The following is a 20,314-nucleotide window of genomic DNA, read 5'->3' as shown; positions in this document are numbered from 1 at the left end:
GGGGCCATGGTAGTACATAATTATTGACAAAATTGACCATTTTGAGATTGTTTTTCTGAATCTTAAAATCTCTTACTTCATTCCCACTTTTCCTAGTTTTACCTTTTGTTGCATTTTAAGTGTAACCAAGAAGGTCAGAGCTAAGAATTCGCAGGATGTTTGTTTTATACATTATTCTTTAAAATTACGTGGGAGAATTACCAAGGATAATTAAAGACAAATTAATAAATCCTCGATTATATATATTGATATATATATATTAGGACAGTCACAAGACACTGTACTATTGCCGTCTCTCACCTGGACCAGGTGACGTGGAAGCGAATGGATCAGGACCACTTTATAGCCATTGGGGACGTGAAATGGGTGCAGGACGAGGCCCTGTTCGTGGACCACAGAACCAACCAGCTGGCCGATCTGACGTCATCGGATCTCATCTTCGACCCGGTGAGGCCCTGACCATTCTGGGGTGTACGAGTGTCAGATCTCGGCAAAACAAAAATACAGTAGATACGTCACACTCAGAGTTATAGGTAAGACGTGTGTTCGTTTCTCGTGCAAACGGCAATCAATATTAAAGACATAAATACGTTTTTTTCCTTAATTTTTTTTAAATTAAAAGGTAATAGTATTTTTTTTCTTAAACTTGGACAAGTTAATTCGTGTAGGTAGGCAATCATTTGTGTTGAGCAATTTTTAACAAGAATGATTTCAGCTATTAAGTGCTTTTATCTGTTTCAAAACGTGGGACCAAATGTCCGTCTGCTTTTTGTTCAGATATTTAACAGTCTTTAGTGGATTACCTGAGAGCATTGGTATTTTTACAGTGTCATCCCGAGAATAAAAATGCCAGAAATGTCACAAAATGTTAAAAACAAGTTTGATTCAGAAACTATTAAGTGGAAGCAGTAGTCATAACACTAAAACCTTTGAAAATGATTTAAATGAGTTAGGAAGACAGGCAAGATGAAAAAAGTAAGAAAGGAAGGGGAAAAGAAAGAAAAATAGGCACTGTAAGCCACCACCAACAACGAAGAAAAATGAAAGAAAAGAAAAAAGATATAAAATAATTGAAAAGCTAGAACAAGAATGGAGTATTATTAAAAAGAAATTTTGTCTGGTATGCATTAAAACACGAGCAATCGCTACAAACATTTGCAGTGAGTGTGAGATGTCGTACTCAACATTACTAAGCTCATTTATAAAGGTAAACGGTCAATATTGTGGTTTCCTCGCCTCGAAAAGCATGACCATTAGTGCTTATCGATTGCTCGCTTCGATGAACTATCATTTCATCGCTCATTATTACATCATCAATCAACATATTCATGAAACGTTATTGGCCATTTAGCGAAACTGTTACTACATGTCTTTTTATTATCTTTTCACAGGACCCCCAATCAGGAAAGGTAAGTCAAAAAAAAAAAAACCCAGCAAAGTCGTAAATGGTAAATACTTTATTTGTTTTTTTATACTTTGTCTGTAGCATGCCTCTCTCTTTTTCACACACACACACGCACGCGCGCATTCTTGGCTCGCCATGGAACATAACTCTCCTGTGGAAAGATTTCAAAGCGATTCGCTTTTAAAAATGCATTAACAAGGGGAAACAAACCTTTGGCGCGTTTTATTCCTCGTACAAGGCGAGGACCTGAAACCATTAAGTTTATCAGGATTTATGGAGCACAACTGCGCCAGAGAGAGAATTTTCCCCTTTGAAGGGTAATGGCCCGAGCTTTAGACGCACGAGGTCTTCGGAGCCCGAGTGTAGTTGTAAACGAGGCGAGGTGAAGGATGCGGTGCATCGTGGGTAACAGCTCCTTCCCCTCTCCTCCCAGACACCCCCGGCTTTCTCTCTCTTATTTTTTTCCTTTCTGCATTCCCTTTACCATGTTTGCAATTTCTTTACCTGTTTGCTTGGTTTTATGCTTGCAAGTCCGTCTGTCTGTCTGTCTGAATCTGTTTCAGCCTCGTCACACGAACTCACTCACCTCTTGCACTAACGTTGTAGCGATTTGTTTGTTTATGCATTTTTTTTCTGTTCAAGCCTATTTAATGCTTTCTTTCTCCGCTTCCAATCCTTCTGTATCTGTTTGTTTATCTAAAACAAAGACCTTTGGTTTCTTTGTGCTTCTTGATATATTTTTGGAGCGCAAAGTTTTCTACTATCAATCGATTGATAGATGAACTCCTAGCTTGAATTATTGACTGCTAAATAATTGATTGATTTAATTACTGATTTTGCCTTTCAACAACTCCTGAAAAGAAGGATGGTGTAGATTGATTGATTGTTGTTTTCAGGCTGGTTGTTTACAAACACTCTTTTCTCTCTCTGTTTTCATCTGCCTACTGACGTAAACAAAATATTTTCGTAATGCTCTTGTTTTCCGCCGGTTTGATTTTTCAGCCGGGAAACCAGGCCTGGTGCTGAAGGGAGAAAAGTATGTGAACCTCGGGGACAAGATCTCCCTCACGTGCACAGCACACACAGGGCCCTCGGAACACCAGGACATCGACTGGTTTAAGGACGGCGACAAGATGGTGTCGGGGGCGAAGAAGTAAGTCATCCCGGACTCGTCGAGTAAAGCAGCTGGTAGCTTATTGATATAACTCATGATGATATGAACTGTTACACAGCAATCTGCTTTCTGCGGTAGCTGGCAACAGAAATAACTTCATACTTACATATTGTTTTCTATTCTCTATATAAAATAAATAATGAATGTGTATGAATGAAGTCCTAACATTCCAACATCCAGTGATGACCCCCATTATTAGGTCAATGTCATTTCCTGTTCAAATATTATTTTACGCAAGAATAAAGATTATAACTAGAAATTGTACATTTAAATACTGTCATCTTCCCTTTGAAAGTCTTTATCTAAACTTATATTTGTTTCAAGATAGAACGACAATAAAAGTATTAATACTTTTGTTTTCAGTTTATTTTTTGTAAAATGAAATGGAAATGTTAAATCAATGCATTTGAGGGAGAATGACACTTTAAACTCATTAAATAAAAATTTCTGATGTACACTAGCGTCCTTGAGAGATTTTAATTTATTTCATAACTGTAATAAGCTGAAAATATAATTTAATTAAACGGAAAATAATAATCTATACAAATGTACAATTTAATGTTATTTAAACAGGGATGAAATGATTAATAATAATAATAACAACGATTACATCATTCTTTACTTTATCATTCTAAAACATCAATATTTTTTTTTTTTTAACTTGCCATTCTTAGGTCGTAGTATTTACTTAGATAGTTCCTTTTGCATGCTGCATGACTGAGCTGTTCACTCATTGTTCACATGATAATTACTAGAAATGTTACGGTAGCTGTTGTTTTTTGCACCCAGAGGACTTCTTATCACCAAACACAACCCTCCCATGACGAAAGCCCTTGTCAGCGAGCTCACCATCGACCGCAGCAGAGTGTCGGACACCGGCACCTACATCTGCCGCAGCGCCACTGACGAGATCGAGAGTTTAAAGGTCACTGTACTCAACGGTGAGAAACAGTTCTAAGACATGGCAGCGGGTAATGGTAGGATGTCAGTGTTTGTGTGTGTCAGTCTGAGTACACGTCAATGGTTCAGTGAATGTATGTGGACATGTGTACGTGTGTGTCTATGTCTGAAAGTAACAGTGTGTGTTTGTGTGTTTGTGTACATGTATATCTGCATATAAAAGGGTGTGTGCGGGTGTGCATATGAAAGTGTGTGCATACATGTCTGCATATAAAAGGATACGTGTGTGTGTGTGCATGATGAGCGTGGCTGATATTGTGGATGGATGACTATATATATATCTTTACAAATGTGTGTGTGTGCATGTAGCATAGGTATGGTGTATGCATGCGCGTTACACAGAGAGAGAGTGTGAAAAATAGAGACGGTAGGGTATTCTTTCATAATTCAGGCTTCTGACCGACCTTTGTGTAGGGTTTAATACGATAATACACAATGTATAATGCATATATTAATATAATCACCGTAAGACGTTCACTCATTCATGTTTAGGTACACAAAATAATGTTTATGGGACAGATATAAAATTATGAACCAAGTTAACAGTCAGCATAAGAATGTATAAGATAGAAAGAGAAAAAGAGACAAAGAGAGACAGAGATGGCCTAAAGAGTTTTGTAAATGCAAAACCAGGTTGTCATCCTGGATGTTAATAACCGGGGGCGCAGCATGTGGTTATGTCAGGTAATGACCATAGTTTTATCTAATTCCTTCTCCAGCTCGCACGAAGCCCCTTAACACACACACACACGCGCGCGCGAGCACAAATAAACACTTTTTCTCTTCTAAACATATTCAAACGATTGCACTTCCTCATCAACAAACTCTCACTGGCAAGAGAGAGAGAGGGAGGGTATGGGGAATATCAGAAGAATGTTCATATGGCTAGAAAGAACTTGGTGGGGCGACTAGAAACTAGATCAAATCCAAACAAACACTTGCGAAGCACGATAGGCGAAGTGACAGGGAAACGTATCTAAGACCCTCTCCAACACTCGCACCACCTCCCCCGCTCCCCGCCTGGCTTCCTGGAGAGTGTTCTTGAAGACTCTCTGCCAGCAACCAGGAGGACAGCCGCCGCCCTGGAGGGCCTGTCATTGTGGCATCTAGCGACTCGTCTACTCCTATCTCCACTGTCCTCCAAACCCCGCTCTCCCGTCAAGACTTCTACACATGGCGAGGAATTTCATTTTACTAAAAGGCAGGGGCTAGCTTTCTCACAGTCAACAAGAATTATAAAAAAGAGAATACCCAAGAACTGATGAAGATTGTGTTACGTTTATTTCCGGTGCCTGATGAGGAAAGGAATCCCTTGTCGTCAAATTATTTATTTCCAATTTTTTTACAATAAAAAGTTTCTTCTTATCTAAACGATAAAGAGCATAGAAATAGGAAGGCCGACACATGCCCTTCCTGTTGGGTCGATGAAGCTGAAATACATCATCTTTGCACCACTTCAGTTTCTACTGTACCCTGCTTCCGTTCTGAATAAAATTCTTGAAAGGATTTCTATTTATGACTGCTTTCTACCCAACGAATTCGCTTCGTTCTTGCTTTCAGACTCACATTTGCTAACCAGCGCTGAAGATATGGAATATAATGCGATGGGATTGAGAAGGTTCTGAACACAGCTTAGAAATTTATGTCGGTTATTTTCCATCAACGTATTGAAGCGACCTCCAAAATGTCAAGCCATTCCCTTGAGATCTGAGCGACATTTCATCGAGGCTCTTTGCTGTGATTAGAGAGGGATTTGAACTTGTGGGGGATATTGGATCCTTACTCTGAGAAACCGAGAGCAAGGCATAGAAAGTGGTTACGGGTCTCCTTCAAAAATAAATGCACAAAAAAGGACAGTCAAGAGATAAGCATTCATTTTTTTTCCAAGAGGAATTTTGTTAATATTTCAACAACAACGACGCTGTCATGTTCACTGGCCATGCTGCATGAAGCCGTTTATTTTTCTCGCTGCCGTGGTGCACTGTTGGTTCGCGGCGATGAAGGATGATGTCTTTTCCATTAGGGATGCGCAGGCGCAGAACTGATTTTCTGGGTGAGCAGGCGAGGGGCACACGTTCTGTGATGCAATAGCAAACGATGCTCGTAATGGGTGAGCCATTTGTGTGTATGTGTGTGTGTGTGCATGTTGATGTGTGCGTGTGTGTGTGTGTGTATGTCTTTTGTGAATATGGATGTCGAAGGGAAAGTAAGTGCAAGTATGTGTATTATGCCTGTCAGTATGCAGGCTCGTGTGTTTGAGTTTTGTGTCTGTGCGCTTGCATTCGACGGAAACAAAGAAATTGTATGCATGTGAGCATGCCTCTGTGTGTGTGTGTGTGGCTGCATACGAGTATCTGATGTCGTGTTTGCATGCAGTAACTTCGCGTGTATGAATGATACTATGATTGTGTAAAAACAAAATTTTGTGGCATGTTCTCATTATCACATAAACCCATAATTTGCAGAGAATGTAATCTGTTGACACCAACAAAGCTTCATTGTAAAGCGATAATCATCAAAATATATATAATTATGTGAACTTCTTTTGGCGAACTTATCACTTTCAATATAACTATCTCAAACAATTGCCTCTTCGTAGTAGTCTCAGTCTTTGTTGCCGCCTCACTTTACCCATATTCAAGCCATGGAGCATTTTACTCAGTTACCCTGTCTGGCCTGGGTAGATCTGCTACTCACTATTAACGGATAAAACCCCGTATTTATGGACTAAGGGTAGGCCTATTCAAGACATACGACCAGCCACTATTTTACCGGAGAGGTCACCCTACGATGACTTTTCCCCATGCAGGTAAATATTGCAGGGGGAAGGATAGCCGAGTGGTTGGTGTCCGAACTGAGAGCGATGGTTCAATTCCCGAGTAGCGCACCAAAGTTCCCCCAGTCGACGCAACTGTTGGGAATGGGTATCTGACTCCACAGAGGGTTCAGGAAAGTAAGACAGCGAGGGAAAAGATTGTAGCCTCATTCTTTGAAGGAACAATGCGCAGTGACATCTATTTTGTTTTTAGTAACTCGCTATGGCGGTCGGTTAGTTTACTTCACCTACTTGTTGGTTAGCTTACTTCATTGAGTCGGTGAATCGAGAGTTAAATTGCGACCAGGTGAGAGCAATTTTTAACCCATGTGTTTATTTCATATTGGACATCCTGCTGGAACATCTGGATATGGCTTGACCTGGCTGTGAACCCTATATTTACAAATTAAAAATACTTTCATCGACATACACAAAGGTTATGATTTCCCTGACTGGGTGTTGGGCGTAGTCTGAAACCAGAAAAGACAGGATTTAAAAAAAAAATTATTATTGAGTTTTGTTTAAGGATGCAATGTGAAGATTCAGATAGATTTGTAATGATATAAAATGGAGATATAATTTGAGGTGTCTCAGTGAGCAAAACAAAATGTATAAAACCTCTGGCTTTTGGCTGCGAGTTCAGGATCAAAATTTCATCAACTTTTTTAAAGTTTCGAGGTCATCGCCAGGGTCGAAATAAGATTTGTTAACGGGCTGATATTTGACATCTGAAGCTGCATATCATAAATATTTTTTGAGCAGTCTTCTTTGAAAATGACCTGGCGACGAAGCATGCTAATACGAGCAATAACTCACCTGAAATGTTCAGATGCTCACAAGTACGCAAATACACACACGGACAGATCAGTCTTGCAGACGCACGCGCGCATACACACAGTTACACACATGGAGAGTGAGAATATCCATTCGCCAATAATGTACAGGTAACCGAGTTCGGTAACACATTAAAACCTTTGCGTTACAGGGGTGTTCAATTACCATGGCTGGCAGGTAATTTTGCGAGAAAACAGTGACAGTGTTCACAGCTATGGAGAGAGACTTGTTAAAGCAACAGACAACTGAAGACTTTTGCTAGTATTTGTGCTGCGCGTTGTGTCCTCCCTATTTTCAATGGGTTTTAACCAATATGACATCCCAGCACCATCGACATGAAGCTCGGGAACAGTGAACTTATAAAACAGCGGTCAACAGTTCCCAGTTCCCTCGGGGGTGCAAGTGTTTCGAGATATAAAGACCTTATTCATTAACACGACATTTGAATTCCAGCCCTCCCTTGTGCATTTGGAGCAATATTCTTTCAACAAAAGATGAATTGCCGAGGTGCCAACAATCTGAAAAGTTTAATTGGGGGGAAAAAAGAGTTAACACGTCCTGTGCTCCATGGAAACGAGCGCCATCTGCAGATAAAAATGGACTAAATGATTCGGCAGCAATGCTGTTTTACGTGACTTGTTTTCCACTGAAAGCTAATAGGTCTTTATTTGTCCATTTCTGCCAACAGGGTCACCTTTGAAAAGAAAATGTTTGCTATCGGTGGGCATCGTATCCATGCAATCCCTTGTTTCCTGCATTTTAAAACCTTTAACTTCGTATTTAAAATATGCAGTTAAAACTACTAGGACACAATGTATCGAAATATTGGTTTGTTATTAAACAAAGATTTGGGATATTTAAGCATTAAAAAGAGTCTTGTCTGACATTTTTGCCTCAGTCCTTAGAAAACCACTATTTTCTTATCTATCTCTCTGAGACCCGATGGTGTACAGGAAGTCGACACGGTCATCGGAGGATTTCTGTGGTCCCGCCTGTATGTTACAGCCTCGGTTACATCGTCCACTGATCACTTGGAGTGTAATTGTTCCTCTTTGCAATCAACGGTTTTGTCGGTGCATGTCAAGAGCCGTGTCGTTAGTAGTCTTGCACATTCATGAGTTTAGATGATGAGGTGGATATTCTGATAATGATGATGGAGACCTACCTACATAGCCAGAGGGATGATGTGTATATCCACTGCACCAAGGTCTGCTGGATGTACCGTCCTCTGGCTGCATGGCGCTGACTCACGTGGAGCGGAGTTGTGGTTGTTGTGAAGAACACGATGGCAAAGTGCGTGTCATGCAAGCCTCTGTCATTTGTGTCCGTGGAGATTAAGGACTATTTTTGTTGTTGTAAAGCGCCGTGAGTCATTAGGAACGACACCGTGTAAGTAATCCTGATTATATATGAATTGTAAAAATATATTATCTTATTATTATATGTGAAAAGCGACGGAAAAAACTGTTGATGCTTATATGCCCACGATATATATATATAAGCGATATTTCTCTATAGAGTTCTTTATGATCATCATCATCATCATTAATTTAACAATCGGTCTCAAATGGCGCCGGAAACATCGCAACAGGATGGTAGGCCTGATTGTTCCTTTTTCATCATCAGTCAAATTTCTAGTGCAAGGTCACTTGGCTAATAAAATATTTCTTCTCATTGACTACCTACGGACTCTGTCAGTGTTTCGTTCTTTGCTTTCTTTCCCAAACTCTAAGATACTTAACGTGGCAAGTTGGATCTGTCAACGACGAGAATACATCTATCTTTTTCTACCAAGATTTATCTTTCTATTGTGACTTTTTTCGATAAAGGGAAAAAGTGAACACACAAAGATGCCATGTTCGAAGAAGAAGAAAATGGTGGTGGGAGAGAGGAAGATCTTGGAGGGAGAGACATAAAATAAAAGAGTGGATAATATTAACGATCGTAATACAATAAAACCGAAAGCAGGTAGAAATGCAGACGGGCAGACAAAGAGATACACAAAGGACACCGATAGGGAAGCAGTATATGTGTGGATGGGGAAAGCACATAACCAGATGATTTGGGTATCAGCATCAAAGACCTAAGGTGTATGCACTGATCCATGTGGGACAACATACTTCTGCCAGTTGACCCAACTGTTGACCCCTTGACCCCTTTAAAAGGTTTGGCAATGTTTGTTAGTGTTTGACGCTCTGCCAGAGACCATGGCTATATCACGGCGATAAAAAGTGTTCGTAAAGGTCAACCAGCGATATATAAATATATAAAGAGAGAGATAAGGGCACTTCTCTCACTAGATATTGGCTCCAAGAAAAGTGCAGTCTGGATGGAACAGGCTTAAATTTTTTTAGCGTAGAGAAAAAGATAGATATAAACAGAAACAAAGAAAACAATACTGATAGAATGCTAGTGGTTTGTTTTAACGTATCAGTCCTCACTCTTGGATATATCAGTGATCACATCAATGTTTTATGAAGCATCCCATACAGTGAAGTTCTCATTGTGCGCAGACTGTGGAGAGATGGAGGCGTTATGCTCACCCTCCTCAAGTGCAGGCGACCCATCAGCCTTATAAGACGCCATTCTCTTTAGTCAGCCAAGAGAAATTGAAGTCTATCCGAGCCCAGTATCGATAATGTGATATCTCAGGGTGATCGAATTGGCTTCCCCTATAGAGGAGACGTATTCCTCACCGCACTTTGCAAAGTGGCTGCCCATGGTTGGTCATGTTTGTACCCATAGTCCTCTGCATGACTGTGAATCCTTTGTTTGTTAAATATCTATATGTAGTATGTATTTCATGGGAAACTCTTCATGCATGACTCCTTCCATGTACGGTGAGTCAGAGATAAAGGGAGCAATTAACCTGTAAGAACTTTTTTAAAAGTAAAATGTAATGAATTGAAATATGAAGAAAATGACGGTTTGCTTGAAGAGTAGCAATAACAATGCTGTGGGTGGGATGATGGGATGATGATAAATGATGATACTGATAATAATAATAACAATAGAAAAATCATTGAGTTGAAGGCCTTCAAAGAGGAGCTGTACATCATCCGAACGCCTCCCTTCTGATCAGTTTTTATCCGGGGCCGTGGAAATGCTCGATAGCTCCGATAAATCCTTGGGGCCAACGTCGAAACGGACTCGCCAATGATTTTTATCCCTCGCTGTTGGGACTCTCTCATTATTGCTGGCTAAAAGGCTAGGCTTGTCTGCCCTCGTGCCGTTATTACGTCCCTTGTCTAATTAGCTTCGATTGGTTGTTACGCTCGAGGAGATGTATGCGGGCCGTGTGGTTGGACACGCATTACGACTCGCGTGAGTGGTCAGTGCTTAATTGCCGGTGTGTGTGTGTGTGTGTGTGTGTGTGTGTGTGTGTGTGTGTGTGTGTGTGTGTGTGTGTTTTGCACGCTATTGTTCATGCACATTTTAGCTGCATGTACGCGTGCATGAACTGTGTTTTCGTCCACAGCTGAGCCTGATGATTGAATGTTTATTTGTGTACACGAACAATAATACCTGCAGACGTTAATATCAGTTTGTTGTATTTGAGTGACTGATTATTCGTTTTCTGTCTTTACAGCCGACACCAACAATGTCAAACGAGGTAAGCACGCCATTTGCCCCCATTTTGTGTCGAATAGTTTCGTATACAAATGTATAACAATTGTTCACGAAAATTATGTATATTGTTCTTTACAATATTTTGTATAATATTTGTTCATAATAATTTTGCATAATTGTATAAGTGTACAAGTCTATGCGTCAGTCTATAATCAGATAATAGGTAATAATAACTCCATCGTATTTTTTCATTGAACCAACAAATAATAATGTAATGGTGATTACATTTTATTGCTGCGTGCACGCCATCTCTCTCTCTTATATATATATCTACATATTATGTTTGTGTTTATGTGTGTATGAGGAAGTGTGTGTGGATGTGTTTTGAATGTGCGCGATGCGTATGTGTCTTTCTATCATAAATCCCATCTCTGAACAATATAAGCCAACCTATACAGGTGAAAGAGACGAATGGAAATGAAATCAGTTTAGTTTTTGACTATTTAACAGGAATCTCTCGCAATGTATGTGTGTGTGGGTGTGCGCGTGCGAGTGCGCGAGATGCGACCATTACTCAATATTTCAGTCCTCTCCTACATTAGCTTTCTTCTGTCACAGTTTAACTCCCTTATTCGTTTAATTGTTTTAGTTTAAATTTTTTTTAAAAAGACTATACACAAATACAATATACTAGGCTTTGATGACTCAGATATTGTTAGTTTTTCTACTTACGAAATTTAAAATACAAATTTATGTCTATTATCTTCTATGTCGTGCGTTTTATGTCTCTGTTATCCAGCTAGGAAATTTTTTCCTTTCTTGCCTCTAATTTCTCCTCGAATCGCTCAAGCTTCGCAAGAATATAAGGAGAGACACCTCCCACCTTCTTACCTCAAATATTCACAGCTCTTTAAAAAAATAAATAAATAAAGACGCACGCGCAATAGTAAGTTATTCTTCAGCTCATCAAAGCTGTCACGTGTCTAATTTTGTCGCTAACACGTTTATTTTCCTACCTTTAAATAGATTTTGGAAGGAAAGAGGTGAGGTGTGAGTTTTCCCACGTCCTCACTGCATCTCAGCTGCTAGCCAACTCTTGAAGCCAATTTTTACTGAGTAATTTTTATAAACTCCCCCGACACTTGTATTATATCGTTTTTCGCACTATTGCAGAAAATGAACTTTTTGCACATCTGTGCATAGCTCCACTACTTATTTTTAAAAAATCACCTTGGTATTCTTTTTGCGTAGTCTTCCCTGTTTGTCAGACTCAATTGAACAGGACGTGCGATTTAAAAATATGTTTTGTTTTTGAACGCACATATTGCATCCCCTACACATAACGTGCTCCATTTCTTCATATTGACCATGAACAATGGTAACTAATAATGCAGTATTCTGTTTATATAATTAACAAAAAGTAAATTTATAAATTAGTTTTTGATAGTTCTTGCCTAAAGACAACGTCAGTGCATTTTAATTACTGGTTTTGGTTGATATTTAATTGGAAGTCAAATATTGTGCTTTTTATGAACATTTATAGTGACTAAAAAAGGGAGTAAAAAGTGGAAAAGGAGAAAATCTGAATTTCTTTACGACCATTATGATTCACTACATCCAAACCACAAACATGTCATGATGATTACATTCATGGCCCCGGACCACCATCGGAGTTGCAACCACCACAGAACCACATCGTTATCACCACCACCACCATCACCACCTCCACTGTCGTAATTAAAAGTAGTCACAAACATTATTACAATCTGCAGGGGATAGAAGTAACTATCGCTAAAAATTTCCCTCGGACTTCCTGCCCTTCTTTTTTAATGTTCGTCCTAATTAAAAGCCTGGCTTTTGACACAGTGATAACATGATGAATGGATGGAGGTGTATGAACGTGTGTATCACTACCGACCCTCCAAACAAATGTTTGCCAGAGATGTTGATTTCAACATAGAGGGTGATGCAGATGACTCTGGAAGGATAGGGGAGAATAGGTAGGAAAATTGTATCTGCCACAAAGTGTGGCCAAAAGAGCAAGAAGGCAATCTGATATTGTAATGCATGAAATTGGTATGAACTTCACATCGTGTCCATAAACATCTCTTTCGCCAAGTAATATTAAACTTTAAAAATAATTTTGCTCTTTTTCCCTTTTGTCTCTGACAGAAGACGATAGGGACAAGGGAAAACACAACCTCCCAATGTCTGTGCAAGGTAAGAGAGCAAAGCTTACAGATTTTTCTTTTCATCAAAAAATTACAATGCACACTTTTCCACAAAACACACACACACACATGCACCTTGTATGTGCACAAAACACACATATAAACAACATTTATGAATAACACTGAAGATGTATTCTTGATTATGAGTATGTCTGGAGGAAGCCTTGATTGAACGCATTTTAACAACACAAACTAATTAATCAAGTAAATAAAATTATTTTGAGAAATTCAAGTTTGTGATACGCGAGATAGAACATCATAAATGTTTATTGTTAGGAAAGATGGTGTCTCTCAATTCACTCACTCGAGACAATTGCGTATTCTTCCAACAAAGAACACAACGAATGTTTTCGGTTTCCCAGGTCATGTACTGGCTGTCTGATCAAAGGACTAATATGCGAGACGATATTAATAAATCCTACCAACTACAAACAAATGTCGTCTATAGACTAGCGTATATCAATACACACACACACACACACACATCTTACTGTAGTGTGAATAAATACCAATTAGCAGAATAATTGATCCGTGATACGGATGATATTATTGAAACAATTTACCCTCCCTGGGTGTAATTGATGTCATTTATAATAAAATTAATTCATTATCTATAAACAATCCAAAATCATTGAACCACAAAAGAAGAGAAGTCTATTCTGAGTCAAGCCATAAGTAATCAACAAATGCATCTTCATATCAGTTAACATAGAATTTTCGCTCTCTTATGGGTGAACACAATGATGACTCTCTGCAGCACAACCTTTAACCTTTAATAACCTCATTCACGATGCACTCCTACCTTGTATACAAAGTAACATGAAATATTACATTAGACTAGCGAACGGATCGACTCTTGACAAATATAATAATTGTGTGGTCAGATAAATCATATCTTTTCATTTTGATGTAGGTATGCATACCGGAAACAGGCATAATGTGGGTTTAAGATGCTGCCGTCCCCTGAGTGTTCCAATAAAGTATGCCAGGAGACGTGGCCATGTCTGTGCTAGATGCAACGGAAATTTCTGCTTTTCTGTACATGTGATATCTCATGGAACAAGCCAACCCTTTATTCATTGTCAGGAAGAATATTTCTCTCTTGTATAACTCAGGACCACGAGTTGCACAGGAAAAAAAAGACCCAGACGTTGGCACTGCTAGGGGAGATGATTATACAGATGGAAAATGATTTCCTGTTCCGTTTCTTTGCCCTTAGTTCCAGTTGCTAGAGATGTCTGATAAAGCAGCCCCGAATGTAGGCAGGGAGGGGAATGTCGTGACTAGAATGCAGGGAGAGAGTGCGTGCCGTGGGCAAGACACCATTCTTGCCGACATATATTCATATGGAAAGAGAGTGATACATAGAAGTGAAAATAGAAGTGCAAAATACAGAAAATAACTTGAAAAAAAAAAGTGTGAAAAGTGAAATGAAGGAAAATAGAAAATAGACAATATAATCAAAGAGGAAAAATGAAATGGAAGGAAGAAATTGTATTGAAATAATACATTTATATTTAACAAGGATATGAACCAGGTGCCAGAAAGGGGAAAAAACCCCAAAAGAAAGCAAAGAAAAGAGAAATAAAGAAAGAAGAGCGAAAAAAATAGGAAGAAAGAAAATACAAAAAACGGGAAGAAGAAAAGAATAGACAGAAGGGTCAATGAAAGACAAAAATAAAAAAGAGAACAAGCTAACCAAATAAGAAAATTTTGTTTTCAGCCAAGGGTAAAAAAATATCAGTTATATAAACTACAACATTGGATAGAAAAAGGAGAAAAGCTTTCGCAAGTTTGAAGCTGTTAAGGAACACGTTCACGAGAGAGGATTTTCTGAGATTTTGCTTACATCTGCAGGAAGACAAAACAATCAGCCAGACGGCCGCCCACTCACTCACCCGATCCCCCTACTCTGGCAGGCACTGCAACCACTGTGGTAAACACCTAGATGAAAACAAGAATTGAAACCCTAGAAAAAAAGTATCGGTTTGTACATGAAGGAAGTACAAATCAACTAAGTTCATTGCGTGCATTCGTGCGCCGATTGCTGAAGGAGGCTGCGAGGTCCTCATGGACTGAGCAACTACAGGAGACGTCCGCTGCTCGCCACCGTTGGGGAAGCGGGTTCAATCAGCAAATGTCGGATTTGCGTGCACGCAAGACAGATGTGTCTGTTTGTACGCCAACTTCTCGGCTTGGAGAAACCCTATGGGCGGAAATTTATAATTTGCTGTATTAGCTTTCGCTTTTCTCCTTTCCTCCCAGCTCACACCTAAACCTCTGGTTTAACTTATATTTAGGCAATTAAAAAAATATTCATTGTAAGACAGATAGATCGAGAAGTCGCAGCGACTTTAAGTCAACGCTTGGACAAGAAAGCGACCCTTGACCCTAGGTCAGATAATGATTGTTTTGTATTTTTGTACACCCTGAAACTCTAGCCGTAATCTTTCCTAAGTTAAACCCAAAATAAATAAATGTGAACAAAGTATGCAGAACCTTAATATAATTTCGATAAAATGAGGAACCAGCTAAAATAATACAAAAGATCGTAAAAAAAAAAAAAAAAGACTAAAACTCATTGGGAACAGCATCGTCAGTTCTCTGTACTCCTAGTGGTGTTCAGTCCTGAGAAATATCAAAAGGACACCACTGTATTAATACAGAGAACATGGGCCTGTAAATAGTCACGTTAGCAGTCAACTAAAAATTCATCTAAAAATATTGGAAATTTAGTTGACTGCTAGTACCTACTGTTCACCCGGTCGCTCGAGGCCAAGGCAAGGGTGTTAGGAAGTTTTGAACTGATGAATGCTCCTCGCATTCAACAGCTGCCCAAGGGCCTGTCCGGACAGCATGAGCAATGTGCTAGGAGGGTGGGCGAGCTGAATGTGTGTGTGAGAGAGAGACAGAAAGGGGGAGGGGAGAAATGCATTGAAGCTGAATCTTTCAACACGGACAGTCAGGCATGGAATGTGTCCCAGCGTGTGCGACGGAAGGCAAGACTTGTAGAAAGGTTTAGATTGCCCGGGGGAGTAGTAGAGGATGGAGTGAAGGGAGGCTGAAGCTACGAAACAGAATGGAAGAAACTACACCCACGTCAGAACGAGGCGAGAACGAGGCTTGACTGATAATCTTGGGCTCAGAGGATGTGACGCAAAAAGCAAGAGTCACGTGGGATTGCTTGATTTTCTTCCTACGCTGCAAGAGATGATATAATCTGTCGACAGAAGCCTAATGTTTTCTCTCGTGCCTGTGAGGAAGAGAGAGAGATGAGAACTTTTGTAGCTACATAGCTACTTATTTATAAACCTAGCTATATTTATTTGCTTTTCTTTAATCAATGCTGCACGTAGTCTGTCGATTTCTTCCATCTTTATCTTTTTCGTCTGTTCTTTCTCCTCATTTATCTCGCCACCCTTTTCTTTGTCTTCTTTTACACCCCAACCTCCTCCCTGCTCTCCCCCCTTTATCTCGCTTGTTATCTTGAGTTGTCTCTCCCGTCGCCTTCCTTCGATTCCCCCGTTCAAGTTTTTTCCCCTTCTCATCTGTTCCTCTCACTTTCACTTTCGTTTTTAGAGTTCACTCCCCTTGTCTTCTGTAGACATCCCCTTTCCTTTCAACGCGTTTTGCCCGTCTTTGTTTTCCTTCATCATTTTTCTTCTCGCGTCTCAATTTGTTTCGAACTTTCCCCTTCCAGCTCCATTCCTCCTTTCTTTCGCCTACTTTCTCGTGTTGACGCTATGGTGTTTATTCCCCCTTTGCCTCCCTTAACCCCCTTATGCGTTTCTCTCCCCTTTCCTACATCGATGGCCGGTGGCGTAATACAAAACTTCCATTCCTCTCGACTTACAAAAACACAGCTCTCCAGTCGGGAGGCCGTCGGCTACATTTAGACAAAAAAAAAAAAAAAAAGAAGAAAAAAAACTGTTGCTGCTTTTATGTTGGTTATTCAAACCGGTTCTAATCTTTCTAGGTAGGTTTCTGGTCTGGCGAAGTAAACAGCAGTTATTGTGAGCGCGTGTGGTGGGTGTAGCTGCCATGTGAACTGCAAACAAACGGAAATCGATTTCATGGGAGGAAGAAATGCACTGAACAGGGGGCGCCTTGGTGACGGGGTGAATGGTGGGCAGGAGGCTGGACTGATGACCTCTGCCGAGGTGTTGGCGGGTGTGGGGATTGGATTGGTACAAACCATCGAGATAGGCAAACAATCATGATAATAACGACAAGAAATTAAGTAAGCTCGATCATAGTTATAAAAAAATATTGATGAATGAAAAGATCGAGCTTTACTAGGAGAGGGGGTGAAGGAGACAGAAAGCAATTTAAAATGAAGAAAATGAACTGAATTATTGACTTACTAATGCACACACACACACACTCACTAGCGCGACTGTTTGACATCTGTTTGCAGACCTGTTCTTCGGTGCATACATCAATCATTCATGCATAATTCTTTCAAGAACCGTTTATAACAAGCAAACAAACAAACAAACAAACAAACAAAAAAAAGAAAAACAAACGAGACTGCAGTTACTAGAATGAAGAAGAAGCAAGACAACATTCACAGAAAGAATGAAGGAAGAAAATAATTTCCGATCAGCCTAAAAACACCAAAGCACTAAGAAAATTAGAAAAGGGAGTAAAAAGTAGGATTATTTTTCTCATTTTAAAGATTGTATCATCAAAGACTTTTAAACACCAAACGCCCTTCATAAGAACGGATGTTTCATAAAACACAGCAGAATACATGAAATTGTTATTCATCTCCTCTCACTCATTAACAACCCTAGACTGCACTTACATTTTTTTCTGCCTATTTTGATCACAAACCAGCAATCTCTTTATCTTTTCTGTGAAAACGGATTTAAAGAAAACTAGAAGATTTTTGTTAAACCCTTTGATTGCATGCTTATCGCTGTCCATTACTTCCATGCGAATCTCTTCCATATCTCGGCGATGTTGACACGCAGGCACCGCCAGCAGACCAGACGACCAGAAAAGGCGTCGGTGCCGCCAAAATTCTATCTTCCTCTTCTGATTATGTCAGCTGCATGCCCCCTGCTGGTTGTAGACCCTGTCACCACAAAGGGAATATTAGCTGGCATCGCCTGACCCCAGAAGGAAGTTTCCGACCCTTTTTCCATTTCCCTATTCAGCCCTCCAGTCACTGTTTTTTCAGCTGCCATTGACTTTCTGTGTCTGTTGGGCGGTGTTGCTGTCTTTGTGTTCTTGAATAATCTGTTGGTTAGTTGGTGGTTTTTATTTTCCTCAATTTTTGGTATCTTCAGCATCTGTATTGCCATAAAATTAATGATATTTTTAAAAGGAAACTTTAGTATTTTTTCATGCACGTCTTTTATCTCTTCCCCCATCTCTCACTCACACACACGTGCGCACACGAAGTGTAAACATGGAGTCTTCTAGAAACAATTACAGGTGTATGCCATCATCTGAGAGAGCTTTCAGATCAGGCGTTGTACCGGAAGCTGTGTCCTTAAGAGGTTTCTTATCCTTTTCCTCACTCCTATCCGTGCCATCAGCTTCCGGTTTATCGTCTTCCACCTGCCATCTGGTTCGTTGCTCCCTGCCATGGATATATGATGGCGTATTGGCATGTTTGTCCATGCTAACCCTGAATATTATGATGTATTGACAGCTCTGTCCACGTTGGTCATCAATAAAATGATCGAGTATTGGCAACTCTCACATGCTAAGTCTTTAATCACTCACACAGACATTAACACACTAATACACTAACAAACAATAATAACAACAGCACAAAACAGCAAACTGTGGTAACAGTCCAAGACATTTTATTTCATTTTTATCTTTCCCTCAGCTTGCCATCATCCACGAACACTTTAGTGTCCTCATCGACTGGCGCTGATCGTTCTCACAGGGACTCACGGTCGTTCAAAACCACCTCGGGCGGCGCTAATTGGCTCAACTGCCTGGCGCATGCGCTGTGCGGCGCATTTCACACCTGACTTCCCGTGCTCTTGTCACTGCCCGCGTTTGCTTTCAAGCTTCGTGACGTTTGAATCAGGGGAAGCAAGCCCAGTCGTCTGGACAAAATGCAAATTATTTGTAAAAAAAAGAAGAAAAAAAAAAAAAACCAGAGAGAGAGAGATAGAACAACTTGCGCGAGCTCTTTAAGTACCAGGGATGCTAGAACCTGCTATCGGCGTTGTCGGTAATTAGTTGAAACAATTAGATCAATAGTAGCTTCTTAGGAGGCCTAATTAGTTTTCTAGCCCATTATTCTGGTTCTCAACGGCGTTCACTTTGAAGAACCAGGTGTATCTATACGAAATGTAGTAGAAAATGTATATTCAAATACTTCATTCTCTCACTGTCACTTCATATTCTCGCCAGTTCATTCTCACTCATGGTATACTAAAACTAATTTGAGGCTTTAGGTTTTTTTTCAGTAACTAAATACACGTAAATTTCGAACAGATATTAAAATGCGCGTTAATAATAATAGTAATAATAATAATCATAATAATAAAAATGCATTCTGCTATCTTCTAACAGCAGTTGTCTAATATAGCTTTACTGTCGTAAAATCAAATAGCAACAAAAATTAATTAACAAACCAGGTAACGGTGAAGGATGGAGAGGGTTGGGCTAAGGAGGTCCTTACACATGCCGTGCACTAGACACGGGAGCCACTTACCTGTACCTGTAGCTGCTTGTCTGTAGGTTATTTCTAAATCCTTATTCTTTATTATAAAATATTTCTGTAAGTTTTGGTGGATGTGTTTATGGACTGTTTAATCAAATACAAGCATTCGTTTTTTTAATCGGGCGTTCTTCAACGCCTTAAATTATTTCCAGATCTGGCGTCTGAAAGATAACCCAGAATTCCTTGAGCTACATTAACATCTTCATTCTCCTCCCCTACTGTCATTATCGACAAAGTTTTGTTGTCACGAGGGTGGACATAGAACCGAAAGATTTTCGTTTCACTTGACGGTGCCAAGGGCCGATAAATCAGTATTGGTGACCCTGGAGTCGTATTTGCTTCCCTTAATCTCTTCTTCTTAATCGCGTCGGCGGTCGAGACTGCGCATGCGCTTTGTGAGAGGTGATTTAAAGTGTGTGATTTCCGCTACAGTGATTGTTGTTTTCTTCATCTCTTACGCTAGAGAGGGCTTGAATGGCAGGACATACAATTTCTAGATAAAGAAATACTTCGACACTGAACTGGCTTTACAGACGGTTGTTTTATGGACAGAAGAGCTGGACTCACACTCGTGTTTTCCCTATAACCGTTAGCAAAAATGTATTCCGAAATGAAATATGTCTTGATGTTT

The 20,314-nt window shown here is 39.8% G+C and overlaps 1 long non-coding RNA gene across 1 annotated transcript in view; it reads left to right on the top strand.

Moving 5' to 3' along the window:
- LOC112554030 overlaps positions 1–3,509 on the top strand; it is a 64,166-nt gene extending 60,657 nt beyond the window's left edge. The window contains exons 4-7 of the long non-coding RNA XR_003097186.1: positions 310–533; positions 1,392–1,409; positions 2,408–2,558; positions 3,369–3,509. This is a non-coding gene — a long non-coding RNA (uncharacterized LOC112554030). The remainder of the gene's footprint in view (positions 1–309; positions 534–1,391; positions 1,410–2,407; positions 2,559–3,368) is intronic.
- Positions 3,510–20,314: the final 16,805 nt, after the last annotated feature.

Source organism: Pomacea canaliculata, linkage group LG13, assembly GCF_003073045.1.
Source record: "Pomacea canaliculata isolate SZHN2017 linkage group LG13, ASM307304v1, whole genome shotgun sequence".
Classification (NCBI taxonomy): domain Eukaryota; kingdom Metazoa; phylum Mollusca; class Gastropoda; order Architaenioglossa; family Ampullariidae; genus Pomacea; species Pomacea canaliculata.
Note: the sequence above shows the minus strand (reverse complement) of the source record. Positions and strands in the feature narration are given on the sequence as shown.